This window comes from Sorex fumeus, unplaced genomic scaffold (assembly GCF_029834395.1).
Source record: "Sorex fumeus unplaced genomic scaffold, SorFum_2.1 ptg000010l, whole genome shotgun sequence".
NCBI lineage: Eukaryota > Metazoa > Chordata > Mammalia > Eulipotyphla > Soricidae > Sorex > Sorex fumeus.
In genome coordinates this window covers 16,720,377-16,738,451 of record NW_026606067.1, presented here as the reverse complement: position 1 = coordinate 16,738,451, position 18,075 = coordinate 16,720,377, and positions in this window count along the sequence as shown.

The following is an 18,075-nucleotide window of genomic DNA, read 5'->3' as shown; positions in this document are numbered from 1 at the left end:
AAAAAACACCAAGAACTGGTGTGGGAGCTGCTCTAGGAAACTTGTAGAGCCCATGTTTTCCCAGGAGAGGATGGGGACACAAAGCTCCTATCATTGGTCAAACACCCGAGCGTGCACCCAGCTGCCCAAGTACTGGAAGAGAGCTGGTCTCAGTCCTTTAACCTGTGTGGTTATTTGAAGGGGATGGAGCCAGGGTATCTTTCTGAGAGTGCTCTATGGACTGACTGCACACTCACATTGGAGGTGCCCTCCGACAGGTTACCTGGCAGGCAGGCAGCATTCCAACTCAGCCCCCTTTCACCAGCTGGAAAGGAGGCAGTTTCACCATCCACCCACTGTGCTTAGTAAAGATCGTCTCCCTGGAGCACCCCGCATGCAGATGGCTTTGATTGGAGTGATTATGGGAGCAAGTGCCTGTGGAAAGAGAGGCATCTGTCCCAGTGGGTTCATGGACCAGAGGCCAACACAACACGCTCAGGGGGTGCAGGGCGGGGGGAGTCCATGAGTGAAGGCCCTTCTATTCAAACTGGATTCCTCCAAAGCACAGCTGGCTAATTCCCCTCTGCCCCCTGGGCACAGGGTCCTTGGGATCAGCCTCTCCCCTCTCTCATGGGCAGTTTGGGAGTGTCTTGTAGGTGACTTCTCTCTTCCTAAAGGCTCTGTAAGGGGAAGTGCTGCTGGTGAAGGGAGAAAATTATGTGACCGTGATCCAGTCTGAGTCTTCTTCCCTTTCTTTTTCTGAAAGAATCTATAACATTAGTGCTTTAATGTCCCTCTGGAATTCACTAGGGGCCCCCACGAGACGGCAGGGGATGGGTGGACCCTCTATCAATGCCTGTCTCTTGGAATGGCTCCCCTCTATACCAAAACATGAAGGGTTATAAAGAAGTTCATGACGAGGTCAAAAGATAGTGCAGTGGGTAGGGCACTTGCTTCGCCTATAGTCAGCCATGGTTTGATCCATGGCACTACAAATGGTCCCATGAGCCCTGCCAGCAGGAGTGATCCGTGAGCACAGCACCAGGAGCAGCCTCTGAACTCCTCTTTCCTAAGAATGACTTGAGCCCCCCCATAGGGCATTGGGCTGAGTCCCCTGCCCAAATCCCAGCAGCTGCACTCACACCCCCACAACTGCCGCCATGCCAATTGCCCAATGCCACCGCCTCAGCACTAAGCTCTGCGGAGACGCCAGACTGCCGGAAACCTTCAGGGATGCTGGTCTCCAAATAACTCAGAGTGGGTGTGGACAGCCTCCTCCGACTCCCCTACCCCATTCTTCTGGAAGCCCAAGCAACCATACCCACATCCCTCCACTGCTGCCATGTAAACTCATACCCAATTAAATATTCTGGAGTTCCTAAAGTGTGTGGTTGCATTTGTGGTCATGTGATACCTCCAAGCTCTACAACACTGACCTCCTAGTAGGAGCACACCAGATTAGATAGGAAAGTAACATAGATGCCAGCTGAGTTTAATACACAAAATTACTAAAATATTACCGCAGAAGACTCAACTAGCAAAAAAAAAAAAGCTTAGTAAAAACCCTCAGACAAGAACAAATATATCCCTGGTGAGATATAAAAATTTTCAAAAATTTACTGTTACTGAAGTTTTGTTTTGTTTTATTTTTAATTTTTTATTAGTGAAACACCATGGGGTGCAGTTGTAGACTCACAAACTTTCGTGCGTGCATTTCAGTTATACAATGATCAAGTACCTATCCCTCCACCAGTGCCCTTTCTCCACCACCGATGAACCCAGTATCCCTCCCACCATTCCCACCTCATCCCGATCTCACCTACTGAAATATTTTGATAATTTCATTAGTCATTTAGTTGCAACTACCAGTGTAAAAATAACTTTTTTATATTTATGTGCTCTTGTGCCTACTAAGTTCACAGGTTTGGGGGTAGTTGGGAAAATGGGGACAATGGTGGAGGGAAGGTCATAGTGGGGGAGGGATTAGTGATGGAATATTGAATGCCTATAACAACTGAAAGAGCCACCAAGATGGCAGCATTAAGAAGGATGAGGAAGGAGATGATGATAAAATCTCAAGGCCTAATTAGGCTGCCAAAACGAGGAATAACTAAAATGACTATTTGTACTTTCAATGCACGTACACTGGTATCGAATGCATCCATCGAGGACCTGATGGTGCAAGTGCGAAAGATCAAGTGTGACATTAGGGTCTGACCGAGACGAGAAGGCATCAACCACATCATACCATTTTCGACACTAGAGAACTGTTCCTTGGAAACATGAGACAAAAGAGGCATTGGTGATGTCAGTGTCCTTGTCAACACAAACTTGGCCATGAGCATTGATTCATTTGGTACCTAACAACCTTAATCGGATGATTATACTTGAATAGATGTGGCTCACTGCTGGCAGTTTCTATCTTCGTTGTCTACGCACCAACATCCAATTATGACGAAGAAGAAATTAAGAAGTTCTACATGAAGCTGAAGAAGTTCTATAAAGAAAACCACATCTTCTACAAGAACATTGTCGGTGATTTTAATGCCAAGATAGGACCAAGAAGATCGGCCAAAGAACTCCACATCAGGACCCATGGCCTCGAATGGAACGAACAGGGTGAGAGACTGTCTGAGTTCATCATGTCGACCAAGACCATCCATGGTAACTCACAGTTCCAGAAGGCCGAATCTAAACATACAACATGAGTGTCTCCCAGTGGACAGTTCCACAATGAAATTGCCCACATCATATTCAATCGATGGTTTTGCCTGACCCGTGTCTCTGTTTTAGTGGTATTAAAATCTCAGGGCTATGATGGAGACATTACTGGTGCTTGCTCGAGGCAATTGATGAACAACAGGATGATGGTGACCGTGATGTCTCTGTTGTCCCAAAATTCCAAACAGGATCGGATCACCATGTCCTTCATGCAAAATTCTACTTCATAGAGCGGGGAGAAAGGGCTGCAAAGTGTAAAAAGATAATTCTCAAAACTACCACCAACTGGGAGCTCTTTGGCACATGGGAAGATGCCATCATTGACAACATTGATGAAGATATGATCGACTGGTTCAGCACCTCCATGATTGTGCTAGGAACACTGAGAGAGAGAGATAGCCACAAAAAGACATCTGTCTTCAAAAACTCTCGAGCTCATTCACCGATGTGGCTTGGCGTGAGCCTCAGGCAACCATAAGCAAACATCCAAGCTTGCAAAGCAGTGCAGAGAAACAATAAAGGAAGACCTCAAAGAGAGAAGAGCAGCAGTGCTGGCCGATGCAGCAGAAGCCAGGAAAAGCATTCACAATGCCCACCTGTCCTTTGCCAACTACAAGACCAAGATGACTGCCCTCTGACATCCTGATGGATCTATCACGTCTTCCAGAAGGACAATGAAGAAGATTATCCATGACTTCTATTCAGATCTCTTCGATAGCCATGTCCACCTGCCCACATACCAAATTCTGCAGGATGGGTATGTCATTCACCATTTCGTCAGTAAAGAAGCAAACAGCACCCGGCCCAGACAAGGTCAGACCTGAACACCTGAAGAACCTGCCGTCAGTACTCATAAATATGCTGGCTTGTCTCTTCACATGCTACCTATCTGAATGCAAGGTTCCATCCCAGTGGAAAACAAGCGGGACTGTTCTACTTTACAAGAAGGGAGACATCCAAGACATTAGCAACTATCACCCAATCTGCCTGTTGTCTGTCATCTACAAGCTGTTCAATTGAGTGATCCTGAATAGGATTGGCAGAACACTAGATGAAGGAAAACCATTAGAGCCGGGTTCCAAAAAAGGATTCAGCGTGATTGACCATATTCACACAGTAACCAAGCTCATTGAGGTTTCTTAGGAGTTCAAGATGCTGCTCTGTCTAACATTCATTGATTTAAAGAATGCCTTTGATTCTGTTGAGATGGAAGCAGTCATCAAAGCCCTAGTCAAACAGGACGTTCAAACTCAATAAGTCAGGATCCTCTGAGAGTTGTATTATGGATTCACTACCAGGATCTCACCATTCTACAAGGAAGTGATCATCAATTTAAAGAGAAGGGTTCAGCAGGGTGATACCATTTCACTGAAACTCTTCAGTGGCACCCTCAAGAACATCATGTGATGACTGGAATGGGAAGGAATGGAAGTGAAGATAGACGGTCGGCAATGACACCACCTCCGCTTTGCTGATGACATCGCCTAATAACACCAAATATTAGCCAAGCGACACAAACGCTGGCCGACTTTGACCGTGAGTGTGGAAGTCAGACTGCAGCTGAAGCTCATGAATACAATGTTTATGAAAAATGATCTCGTTCCTGACGTCCCATTTGCTCTCAACATAATAAACATCTCCAAATGCAAGTAATATGTACCTAGGTCGAGAAGTCAACATGACTAATGACCTGGCACCTGAGTTGCGCAGGAGGAAGAGAGTGGCTTGGAACGCCTTCAAGAACGTTGAAGAAATAGCTAAGAGGATGAAGAAACTCCTGCTCCAGGCACATCTCTTCGATTCCACCGTTCTTCCTGCATTAACTTATACCTCAGAGACCTGGGCCCTACAAAAACAGGATGAGAATGCTATTCAGGTCTCTCAAAAAGGAATCGAAAGAGCTATGCTTCGAGTATCATGCTTCACTCAAGTGAGAGAAGGAATCCGGGGTTCCAGCCTCTGTCAACGATCAAGAATCAGGGACGCTCTCTCGTTTGCCAAGGCATCGAAAATCAGATGGGCTGGACACATAATACAATTTGGAAATGATCGCTGGACTAGAGCCATTACTGACTGGATTTCATGGGACGTCAAAAGATCGCATGGCCGCCCACCTACGAGATGGTCAGACTTCTTCGTCAAGACCCTGAATGATCAGTTTGAGCCTCTTAGTGTTCCTGGAGTGAGCAGACGCCATTGGGCTACACTAGCACGCACTGGGATGAATGAAGACATTACTGGCACCCACTCGAGCAAATCAACAAGTAACGGGATGTCAAGTGATCAAGTGAACAACTGAATGCCTGTTCATAACTGTATTACGAACAACTTTGTAAATAAAGAAGGAAAATCAATTAAATTACATGGATAAAAAAAACTTTAGCATAGTGGCTAGAATAGTGGTACAGCACTTAGGGTGTCTATCTTGCATGCAGTCAACCTGGGTTCAAGATCCAGCACCAGATAGGGTCCCCTGAGCCCCACATTATCCTCCACTTAGATGCAAGCCTCCCTGCAGAAGCAGCCACATGGACCACAGTGTTCAGCCCTCGAGGGTCCGATGCATCAGCCCACCCTAGAATCTCTACCCCCTTCCACAGAGTTTCCTCATATTGTCATCCCTAATATGCAAATTCATGAGACAGGTTTTCTCAGGGTAGCTATAACATCCTTGCCACTAACTAGCAGGGAACCAGTGATGCTGCCCAAGCCAGTGCTGAATGATCCTGATCCTCATTTTCCTTCATTGTCCATGACCATATTAATGTCTCCATCTGGTTCTAAGGATGAAATATGGTGCCAAGGAGCACTGGGACCATTGAAAGCCCTGGGCCATGAGGAACGATTGCTTTCTTTAAGGTCACCTACCCTAGGGTCATGTCAACAATGGAACTCACAGAGGACCTTCCTTGAAAACAAGTCGACACACCAACACTTTCTCATCCTTGCCTAGGAACCTGACTTGAGCTGACCGTCAGTCTCAAATTGAAGGATCTTTTTTGCTAAATGCTTCCTAGAAAGGGTTGGTAAAGTGGATAGATGCCTCTGCTCTGTCCCCATGAGGCTAGTGTCATGCCACCTCCTCCTTAGAAGGGCCATCCAACTCTCACTCAACCCATACCCTTCTTCAGACAAGGGCTATTGTTACCATATTAGCAACAATTAAAGTTGAATAAAAAGGATAATGATTTCTTCCACTTTATTATACTGCATACACCATGAAATTTCTCAGTTATAGAATGGTCCTTATCTAGGTTTGCAGAAGAGTTTTGTCTCATGCTACCAGCATCTTCATACATCCATGCACACACCTGACACAGGTGAACTGACTTCTCTCCTACACCTGGAATGACCCAGGCACTATCCTTAAGAGAAATGGGTAAATGATAACTCCTTTCCCGTGTCCCTTGGTTATGTGATGAACCCACAAAATTGATAAAGCTGGCCATTATTTCCAATCTACAGAGAAGAATGCAGAGTATAGAGAAGCAAACACCTAAGGTGACAAGCCCTGTACGTGGCCAAGTTCAGAGCACACCAAATACTCTAAGTCACAACAGGGATGCCAACATGCAGATGAATCAGGAAACTGCAGCAGCTGTAATTGGCAACCGAAAAGCAGACTGCAGAGACGCTCAAGAAGGAAGATGTCAAAGCTCATCTACTGCAATCCTTGCATTTTACAGATGAGAAAACTCAATTTAATAGGTTTTAGTGTAATGTCCGCTCTCCCCAATGAGGTTATTCCCACACCCCAATGAATAGTGAAAACTAATAAACTTTGCTAATGTGAACACAATGGGCTCTGCTCAATTTTTTTAAAGGCAGTTGTAAAGATAGACTCACAAGTCCTATCTTCTATGGTCATATTTATGTCCAGGGTCCTGACCAGTCACAACTGGTCTAAAGAAATTCATTTCCACCTTTTTGGGAAGACATCTTGTCACTTGTGTCATGAGGAGATAGGATTTGGGAATTTCTCTTCCGTTAAGGTCCCCCCCAACTCTAGAACCCCTCATCTACTCCAGCTCCCCCTTTTAAATGACTGTTTCCTAGTTCTTCCCCCAGTGCATCTGTCCATCTACCACTCTGCAGAAGGTCCCCACTTTGGACCAGAGTCCGTCTATTCTCATATCAGCTGAGCCCTCTTTCAGTGCTTTGGGAGGGCCAGGAAGGAAGGGGATTCTTTGGGGTGGAGGGATTAACTGCCAGGCTGTGCTCCAGGGATATGGGAGCCACTCCCTGGGATTCTGTGAGACTGTGTAGGCCTGACCATTCAGGTTCCTGCCTGGAAATGCAATGCAATGCTGCTGAAGCCCAGCGCTGCTCTCAAGAGGCCAGACAATGCCAGAAATCAAAGTTAGGGCCGAGTAAGATAAGGTACACACGTCAATCCTATGCTCTATCCACTGGCTCACAGTCCTCTCTGAAAGTCTTGCTAATGACTGCAATTCTGCTACTAGAGAAAGAAGATTAAATGTCATTAAATTGAAAGCATCAGGAAGTTCTGAAATGGAGTCAAATAGGTACCAGGAGATCAAGGAAGCTGGTGGTAATAAGGAAGTTGGACATTACCGAAGGAATGGATTTCAGGTATGCAATTGAGAATTTTTTGTTTTGTGTTTTAGACCACATCCAGAAGTTCGCAGGGCAAACTTCTGGCTCGAGCTCAGGGATCAATCCTGGCAGTGCTCAGGGACCATTTATGGTGCAGTGGATCAACCCAGGTTAGCTTCATGCAAGGCAAGTACCCTACCCTCTTGCTCTGAACAACTGAGAAACTTACCCTGACATTTTTACTTAAGAAAATACAAAAATATAAGGGGTGGCAGGTTGTGGTGGGGGGGGGGGCAGGGGAGGGAAAGGGAGTAATAGGAGGAAATGAGGCAATATAAGACTGTCCTCATTCAAAACTTGTGACTTATGACTCAGTCCCTTGTGACTGAGAACTCTAGGTTCAACGGTTCTAGGAATGGAGATCCTCTGCCCATACCCCCCTGTCTCCAGCAACTCAGCAGTCATGCCCATAAGCCACCTCTGGATGGTGCCAGATAATCTTGTCATCAGCCACCATCCAGATCACATGTCCTTCTCTCCCAAAAGGTAGCATAACATGACGCTCGCCATAACCATGCCGCGCCGGATCCCATGCCAGGCTGTTTCAATCGGGTGCCCTGGAGGAGGGCGAGTGAGACCCCTCCCTTCCCCCAAGGGATCCAGCTCCAGCAGCCAAAAACCTTCAGAACTCAACTGCCGCCATCCTCATGGCCACTCTCCACATGCTCAGGCTGAGCCTCACCCATGAGTAAACCTATTTCTAGACCATGAAGTCACATTTGTGACTGTGTGACACTTCATACCACACACCCTACCCATACTTTAAGAATAACACACAAAAAAAAAAAAAGAATAACACACCACATTTGACAGAGTTCAAAGTAGGAGACAACCAATCTTGGAGGGAAATATTTTTTACAGATATATATATATATATATATATATATATATATGCAGACAAGGCTCAACATATAACATGTTAGTGATCTCTTATAGAAGGACTTCATAGCCCCTGGGTGAAATACAACAATCTTCACCCTCTTTCCTTAAAGGATAGTTTTTTTGTATCATTTTGTTTATATTTTGAGGCAGGGATTAGTTTTTGGAAATGGAAACATCCAAAATATGGTGGTAGGAAGGTATAATGGTGGTGGGATAGGTGTTTGAATATTAAATGTAATCAAATATTGTGAACTACTTTATAAAATAAAAAATATTTTTAAAATTATTTTCAAAATTTATTTTATTTTGTGTATAAAATAAAAAAATTTTTTAAAATTATTTTAAAAACTCCTTAAATGGCTAAAGGAATATCAAGTTTCTTCACTGATAATAATAATATGAACAAAAGATGAAATGCCTTTTATAATGAAAGCTTGTAACTATCTCACAGTGATTCAATAAAATTAAATAAATAAATAAATAAAAATAAATGCCTTTTATAACTCAACTTCTTTTCCCAGCCCTGCCCCATCCCATGTATTGACACGTGCACCAACACACACTTATACAAATAGGCATAATCACAAGACCATTGTCATTAATACAGAATCCAATTTTCATTGTGTATTTGTACAGAATAATTTACTAATTAAGCTTAGTTAAGAATACAGTCAGCAGCCAAGGAAGATAGCTCTATAGTTGGAAGCCTGCCTCATGATCGGGTTGGGGTGGAGGCAAGGAGGCAGCTGCAGTAGAGAAGGGATCACTAAGAAAATAAGGGTTTGAGGAATTAGTCTAGATGATAGAAGTGTGCTAAAAGTAGGTAAAGGAACAAGCATGATGACCTCTAATTATCTGCATTGCAAACTATAATGCCCAAAAATAGAGAGAGAGTATGGGGAATATTGTCTGCCGTAGAGGCAGTGGGAGGGTGGGAAGTGGGGAGGGGTATACTGGGGTACTGAGGATATTGGTGATAGGGATTGTGTGCTGGTAGAGGGATGGGTGTTTGATCAGTGTGTGATTGTAACTCAAACATGAAAGCTTGTAACTATATCTCATGGTGATTCAATAAAATTTTTTTAAAAAAAAGAATATAGTCAGGAGTAGGCCCTGAGCATTGCCTAGTTTAGTCAAACAAAGTTTTTCAGAAAACCCAAAACCCTGAAGAAATAGGACATTTGAACAGATTAGTAAGGAAATTGGGACAATAATCCAAAACCCCTTACCTAACCAAAATCCAGGGCTAGACAGCTTCTCTCATAAATCTACTAAACATTTAAAGAAGAGCTAAACCCAGTCCTCCTCAAACTACTCTAAAGAAAAAAAGGACGAATATCACGTGTCCGCATTCACTTTTTGATGCCAACATCCTGACAGTAAAGCCATGAAAGGACAACACAAGGAAAGAAAATCCCAAAGTTTATCAGCGTTCTGATAAACTCTGATGCAAAGATTCACAAACAAATATTAGCATTCCTGGGGCCAGAGCCATAGTACAGCGGATAGGGTGTTTGCCTTGCACGCAGCTGACCCAGGTTCCATCCCCAGCATCCCATATGGTCCCCTGAGTACCGCCAGGAGTGATTTCTGAGTGCAGAGCCAGGAGCAACCCCTGAGAATTGCTAGGTGTGACCGAAAAAGAAATATGTGTGTATATATATATATATAATGTATATATATATATTCCTGTCACGGCACTGTCCTCCCGTTGTTCATCAATTTATAACGTCTCTATTTTGAGACTTGTTATTGGGTTTGGCATATTGAATACGTCATGGGTAACTTGCCAAGCTTTGCCATGTGGGCAAGATACTCTCAGTAGCTTGTTGGGCTCTCCAAGAGGGCGGGGGAATATATATATATATGTATATATATATATATATATATATATATATATCTCGGACAAGCCTCAGGTGTGCGGGACCCGGGGCTGAGATCTCCAAGCCTGCTCTATTCGGGACTGGGCCTCCTCCACCCAGATCCCCCATCTTCAGTAGCTAGACAGTTACACCCACCAACTGCCGTGTAGCCTCATCAATGGCCAAGATCCAGAGACTATAAACCAAGCTCCCTGACTTCTTATTTTCTGGTTCTCACTCTCAGAGAACCCGGCAGTCTACCAAGAGTATTCTGCCCACATATATGCTTGACTGGGAACACCTGTAAAAGTGATTAGAGGCTGCCCCAAAAGCCTCCATCCCTCTCAGAGAGCCTGGCAAGCTACCAAGAATATCCTCCCCGCACAGTAGAGCCTGGCAAGCTGCCTGTGGTGTACATGATGTGCCAAAAACAGTAATAATGATGGTCCTCATCCCCCTGACCCCGAAAGAGCCCCCAATATGCCATCAGGCTACACTAGCACATGACAGGGACAAATGGAGACATTACTGACACCCGCTAGAGCAAATTGATGAACAACAGAATGATAGTGAGATATATATATATATATATATATATATATATATATATATATATGGGCTGGAGCAATAGCACAGCGGTAGGGCATTTGCCTTGCATGCAGCCAACATGGCTGACCCGAGTTCGATTCCTCTGCCCCTCTCAGAGAGCCCGGCAAGCTACTGAGAGTATCTCACCTGCACGGCAAAGCCTGGCAAGCTACCCGTGACGTATTCGATATGCCAAACACAGTAACAAGAAGTCTGATGATGGAGACGTTACTGGGCCTGCTCGAGCAAATTGATGAACAACAGGAAGACCGTGACCATGATAGATATATATATATGTATATATATACATATATATATACATATATATATTAGCATGCCTCACTTTAATACATTAAAAGAATCCTATGCCACAATCAAGAGAAATGTAATCCTAGTTGACTTGCCTTTTTGCCTCACTGTTACTTCCCTGGAATTGTGTCCCATTACTATATACGGAGTTTGTTTCAGGTCCTTTTTTCACAAAAATCCAACTGAAACAGTGAATGAAGCAGATGTTTTCTTCTTTGACTCCAAAGGGTACTATTTTATTTTATTTTATTTTGGCCAGTCACACCAGGCAGTACTCGGACGACTCCACCTGTCTGTGGGGATTTGCTCTTGGCCATGCTCAGCACCACGCTTCTACATGGAAACATGCACGCCAGCCCAGTGAGTGACGTCTCGGCTCCACCCCCTCTCACTGGCAGTATTTATTTCATTATGCTCTGTGTGTGCATCTACTCACACCAATTGCTATGAGCTTTCCACGTATTGGACACTCACTTGTGCTTTCATTAAATGGAATTGCACCCACCTCATTAGATTCAAATCAATAGTAAAGGAAATCACAGAGATAATTAAAAATATGTGTTCCATTGGCCGTTCGACATAACCTGTCTGCAAAACACTGTCCAATTTCTCCTTTTCCCATAAACACCGACACAGACAGCTTTTTGTTCCCATGTATATCACTACAAACAGTACTAACCACAACCCCATGGAGACACAGAAAGACAAAGAAATCAGGTGGCTAATTAAGGATCTGGGGGGTAGTTAATATTTCCAAAGCCTTGAGGGAAGAGGAGAGTTACGGTCCCCACCATCATGACAACTTCCTCCCACCGCCTCTGTGCAGAGAGTATTTCTAGGCCCTTCCAAACACATCACATTCTCATAAATCATGGTGGCGTTAACTGAATCTGTTTAGACTCACAATCTATCACTACAATGATGACACAAAGAGAAATACTGCACAATCACATGCATTATTGATGTGCTCAATAATGACTACCCATTCAGTAATTACACTCCTTCTTATCGTATATGCAGGAAAGCACACAGGGTAAAAATTTAAATAAAAATTGAGGATTTTCTGATTCAAATGCATCAGTGTTTTGATGTCGGTGCATTTTTTACACAGGACCACTTTGTAAGCACCATCACCTCGGCATAGTGATTCCCTGGATTTTTCTGAGCCCCCTCCATAGCTGCCTTCCCATGTCCCATCATCAAAGTCTTGCTGGTGGTCCACTCTCAGCAAAGAGTACCCCTCTCTTACGATCTGATGAGCAGCTACGGGGTAGAGTCTTAAAAATGAGATTAAAATTCTAGGCTTCCAAAGTCCTGTGCACAGCTCTACAGAAAGACTCACAGGCAGAAGTGTGCCATATGACAGCTAATAGACAATAACCCAATTCCCCCAAACCCACAACTTGTTAGGGAAGGCAGAGGAAGAGGGGGAGATCTCTTTGTAGAAAGAGTGCCACACTCATCATGGCCACAAATCAGTACTAAACAGTACCCTCACCAACATCAAAGTTCTGGCGGTTGACATCTTCCATTCCAGATACCACTATCACAGTAGATGATGTGGTTCTCTTGCCCACTAAATGTAACTCTTTCTCATGTGTTTTCTGGAATAACCATTTTGAAAACAGCAGAGACTTCTCATGTCCTGAAAAGCTGACAAGGCTCAGGATGGGCATGGCAGAGGGAGCTGCCTTTAAGAATGCGGAGAGATAATTATGAGAAATCCAAGCACTTCCTTATGAGCAAGCAAATAGGATGTTTCAAGATTTGAGATGCTTGAAAATAATACTTTGAAATGCCCCTTTTACCCTTTAAAGTGTAAAATACTTTGGTAACTTTGATACTTTGGAGGTATTTTGCTTATCATCTATAACCAAATCAATAATGCATAAACAAATAAGAAACCATTTCTGTCCTCTGCTCCGGAAGCTCCCCAGGGCATCCTGGAGATGACCTTGACATCCCAGATCTGTGAACGAGGATGAGCAGGCCAGTGAGGAAGTGGGAGCCTGGCTCTAGGAGACACAGTTCAAAAGACCGTGTGATGGCTTGTATTGTGCTTGCCTCAAACATCATGTATTGAAGTCCTATCCCTCCAGAACTTCGAAAGGAGGCCTTGCCTGGAAACAGGGCCATTGTCACATCCTTGGGACAAGCTGCTGGTAGACTGTGGGCACTTCTTCCTCTATGGCCAATGCCCTTATAAGAAAAGCAAATGCAGAGGGCAGACACCCAGGAACAGAGGTGGACACAGGTGTGCCAGCACCTGTGACAGAAACCAGGAGCAGAGAGGAGCAACCTGTGAGCTCCAAACTCTGCCTGCCATTCCCAGAAGCTCAACAGGATGGAAGAAGAGATTTTCATTAGAACTTGCAGAAGGAGACAATGCTGCTGACACCTCAGCTTCAGGCATCTAGATGCCACAGGACAGCACCTAGCTGTTACTGCAAGTCAGCCCATTGGTGATTCTTGATTGCTGTCTCCCTAGAAAGCCACTGAGAAGCAGGTGCTTACCATGGAAAAGTGCTCTCCACGGGGTACCAACCGCTTCTTTGCGAGAGTAGTGAAAAGCGACAGGAACACTGCTCCAAGCCAGAGCTCCACAGGCTAAGAAGTCTGCAATCACTAAAGCTGTAAAGCTGCTTCTCTAAGGACAGTGGGGCATGCCAGAGAAAACCACAGGACCCTTTCCTAGGCTCTCTTTCTGCAGAATCTGGGTGGCTGTGGAATTGCAGAGGGAAATTCTCAGGTAAGATCGTTTTACCCATAAGATTTTATAACACATTGTGTGGCTCACCCTGGTCTCCATCCGGCTGGCACCCTTTCAATCAGAGGGACACTTGAGGGCTCTGAAAGATTGAACTTATCTGGCCTTGAGGTACTGGCAAATTATGTCTTTGCTAACATTTATTTCACCCCGTTATGCTGATGGAGAATGAGTTGGCATTTTCTAAATACACACCAGTTTATTTTGACAAGAGGAAATGCTGGAATGTGCCGCTGATGATAGGAAATGGTCGCTGGTTTGCGGATGAAAAGTCAAGTAGCAGAAGCAAAGGAAGCCTCTGCATTGGGGCATAGGAGACTCTTACCGGGTGCTGTTTAATCAAAGGTGATTACGCTGATGTCTTGCTCTAGTGGTTCCCTAATACCAGCTAAGACAATCCTTGGCACTTCTTTGGTTGCTTTTCCCAGCCGTGAAATAAAACTGTATTTGCATTGCTTTAAAACCTAAGCGATGTGGCAGAGTGACGTGTCTTACAATTAATGAGCTACATTTTAATGCTGTGCAGCAGCTCTGAGCAAGCTCCAGGTCTAATAGACTGGGAGGGCACGTCAATGAAACTACTCTGCGGCAAACACGTCCTTGGTAGCACTACTGGAGGAAAGTCATTGGGAAGAAGGACAGAAGGAAGGCCAATGACTGATACGTATAATGAGAAGGACAGTTTCCCATCTGTGCTGACCAAATTCCTATGTGCAAGTGACAGAGTGGAATGTAAGTGGTTTTGTCATCATTTTTACAGGTGAATTGTCATAAGTTAAGGAAAACAGCATAAGAAGCAATCGGGGGAAAGGGCTGGAGCTATAGCACAGCAGGTAGAGCATTTGCCCTGCACGCGGTCAACCCAGGTTCGATATGGTCCCCGAGAACCATCAGAACAGTACCTCTGTTCCTGGGTGTCTGCCCTCTGCATCTGCTTTTCCTATAAGGGCATTGGCCATAGAGGAAGAAGTGCCCACAGTCTACCAGCAGCTTATCCCAAGGATGTGACTATGGCCCTGTTTCCAGGCAAGGCCTCCTTTTTGAAGTTCTGAGGGGATAGGACTTCAATACATGATGTTTGAGTGCATGAGCCAGGAGTAACCCCTGAGCATCACCTTGTGTGACCCAAAAAGAAAAAAAAAAGAAGCAATATCGGGGGAAGGGGGCATTCAGTGACAATTGGGTGCCTCCAGACACAGGTTTGGTTACCAACTTCGGTGGAATGGAAGTCTCCCTCACGATATTGCAAGGGAGTCATGCTGAAAATCACATAAATGGAGGGAGGAAGAGAGGGCATGAGACTAGGAAGCAACTGGCAGGACAGGAGTCCACTGGAAGGAAACAAGGCTGGATAGGAGCTGTTACAGGAAGTGGGAGAGCAGGGAGGCTTCTTCAAAGCATTCACTGGTTTGACAAACAATGGTTCAATGTGCAACGAATCCAGATCGCAGGTGCTCTGCCCACCACCTCACCCCTCCAATACGGTGGGCTCTTGACACAGGTTTGAACTATGGGAGTCCACTTTTACATCCATTTCTTTCTTTGTGGGTTCTGGATTCATAGAGTCAACCAACCAGAGATGTTGGCTGGTGAACCCACAGATGCATAAGCAGAAGCATAGAGCTTCTACAGCCCTTAGCTGACCACAGGCATGCCCCGATCACACATCAGCTCTGCTTCCCTCTGACACTTCCCTTAGAGCACATGGCTTAAAGCCTCAGCCTGTCATTAGTATGTGCCCCATTTCCCCAGCCACGGACCCCATGGCATCCACACAGTAGACAAACTGATCACAATTGTGGGAATTCCCTACTTCACCACTTCCCTCACCAATCCTATGAGGTACTAATCCATCCCTCCCTACTGATGGATGATGAATCATTTGGATTGTGTTCCATGACTGGATTCCCCAAAATGATATTACAACGAAGGTAAAGCCCAAGGTTCTATGAATAAAGACAATAATAATAAGTGTCCCCTCTTATCCATGCTTCACAAGTGAGGGCAGCAGAACAGAGAGTATGAGCTGGATCAAGGAATAATTCACAAGGCCCTTCATGTTGGGACCTTATACCTGTCTTGGTCAGCTGCTCAGGTGTATGTACAGAGCCCAGACCAACCCCCAAGCAATGCGGAGAATAGTCTATATGCATCACGGGGTGGGGCCCAAAATCATCAACAATTACAAAACTGATAGCCTTAAAAGTAGACTGCAGGGGGGGGGGGCGGGGCAAGATATAGCAAACAGGTAGAGTGTTTGCCTTACATGTCACCAACCTGGGTTTGATCCCTAGCAACCCACATGGTCCCTGAGTCCTGCAGGAGTGATCCCTGAGCACAGAGCCAGGAGGAACCCCTGAGAACCATTGTGTCCACACCCCCCAAAAAAGACTTTTTGTTCTACATCTGACCTACACTTGATCCGTAGCACCCCATATGGTTCCTCCCTCCCTCAACCCTCCAAGCACTGCCAGGACTGATCCCTGAACACAGAGCCAGGAGTAATCCCTAAGCACCACTGGGTATGGCCTAAAGAGAAAAAAAAATAGCAAACAAAAAAGACTGTAAACTCCTTTATTCATTTATTCACTGACAAAACCTCCTTCCTCTCTAGAAACCTACCTAAAATTTTCTGTTTTAATTGATTATTAATTTACTTTGTTTACATTCGATGTATGTGCATATTTTGCTGATAAATAAAATTTTGTATATTAAAATATATTGGATATGCAATCTTGTTTGATATGCAATCTTGAGCAAAGCTATGTGTATTTTTACTTATAATCTGTGATTGCAATATACTTACAATGTACTATGTGAGTATAAAACAAATTACAATTTATTCGCAAAACAGCAGAGCATACTTTTGATTTCTTAGAGTTTATAAAGATGAATTCCCTTGTTTTGAAAACTAATCAAAGGCGGTATGAAATGTCTGATTATTTACCCCTTAAAAGAGATACCAACCCCAAAAGAGTAACGTAACTCATTCTCCTCTGCCAATTTAGAGCTCTCGGCAAAGGTGGTAATAAGTCCCAAGTTCAGTTTTTCAATTCCTTGGGGCCCACGAAGGACAAAAAATATCATGGAAGTTAGAGAGGAGACTTATATCATATCGCCTTTTCTGCCAGGGCACCTGGGCCACACCGAAAAACTGATGTCAAGTAGGACGGTCCATCCTGAGGCTCGACCTACCAATGGACTAAAGTCTGAGATCAGAATAGGTCTACCAGGGACAGAGTGACAGTACAGTGGATAGGGCCTTTGTCTTGCACACAACCAAACCGAGTTTGATTCCTGACATCTGAACCCAACAGGAGGCCCTGAGCCCACTATGAGTAATTCTTTTTTTTTTTTGCTTTTTTTTGGGGGGGGGTCATACCCAGAGATGCACAGGGGTTACTCCTGGCTCTGCACTCAGAAATCACCCCTGGTGGTGCTCAGGGGACCATATGGGATGCTGGGAATCGAACCCGGGTCGACCACGTGCAAGGCAAATGCCCTTCCTGCTGTGCTATTGTTCCAGCCCCTATGAGTGATTCTTGAGCACAGAGCCAGGAGTAAACCCTGATTACTGCTAGGTATGGTCCAACAATAACCACAAAACAAATAAGCAAGCCAAAACGAAACATGTGCAACCAGGTGGTTGTTTCCTTTGATGATACCTGTGGAAGGCACCTTGTTCATTACAAGCACCCCAGGCTCTCTTTAGCAAATTAAGACAATATAATATTCTGCTAGCTGTCTGGCTCCAAAAATCGGCTCATCTAAGAGTTTTAAAACCTCTTGTTTAAAAATTGCAGCTCTGGGCTGGAGCAACACAGTGATAAGGCACTTGCCTTGCATGTGGCTGACCCAGGTTCAATCCCTGGCATCCCAATGGTCCCCTGATTATCACCAGAACTAATTCCTGAGAGCAAACTCAGGAGTAACCCCTGAACATCATCAGGTGTTCCCTCCCCACAAAGTACAGGCTCAGTTTCACTAGTCTTCCAGGCTAGTCTTCACACCAAACATTTCTGGAACACTCCCTCTCAGTTCCTCCTCAAAAGAGCTGGTTTACCTGCCGAGAGAATTTCTCTCTCACTTCTGAAAAATAAAGCCCAGTAACTCTAGGAAGATGGCTTACTTCTCTGAGTCAATTCAAGGCAAGTCCTCTGATGGAAGTCTTCTAAACACAAAAAAACACAGCTTTTAGAAAAACATAGCTGTGAGGACTGGAACTATATGACAGCCAGGAGGGCATGTGCCCTGCATGAGACTGACCCAGGTTCAATCCCCAGCATCCCCTATGGTTCCCTTTGCACCATCAGGACTAACTCCTGAGTGCAGAGCCAGGAGTAACTCCTG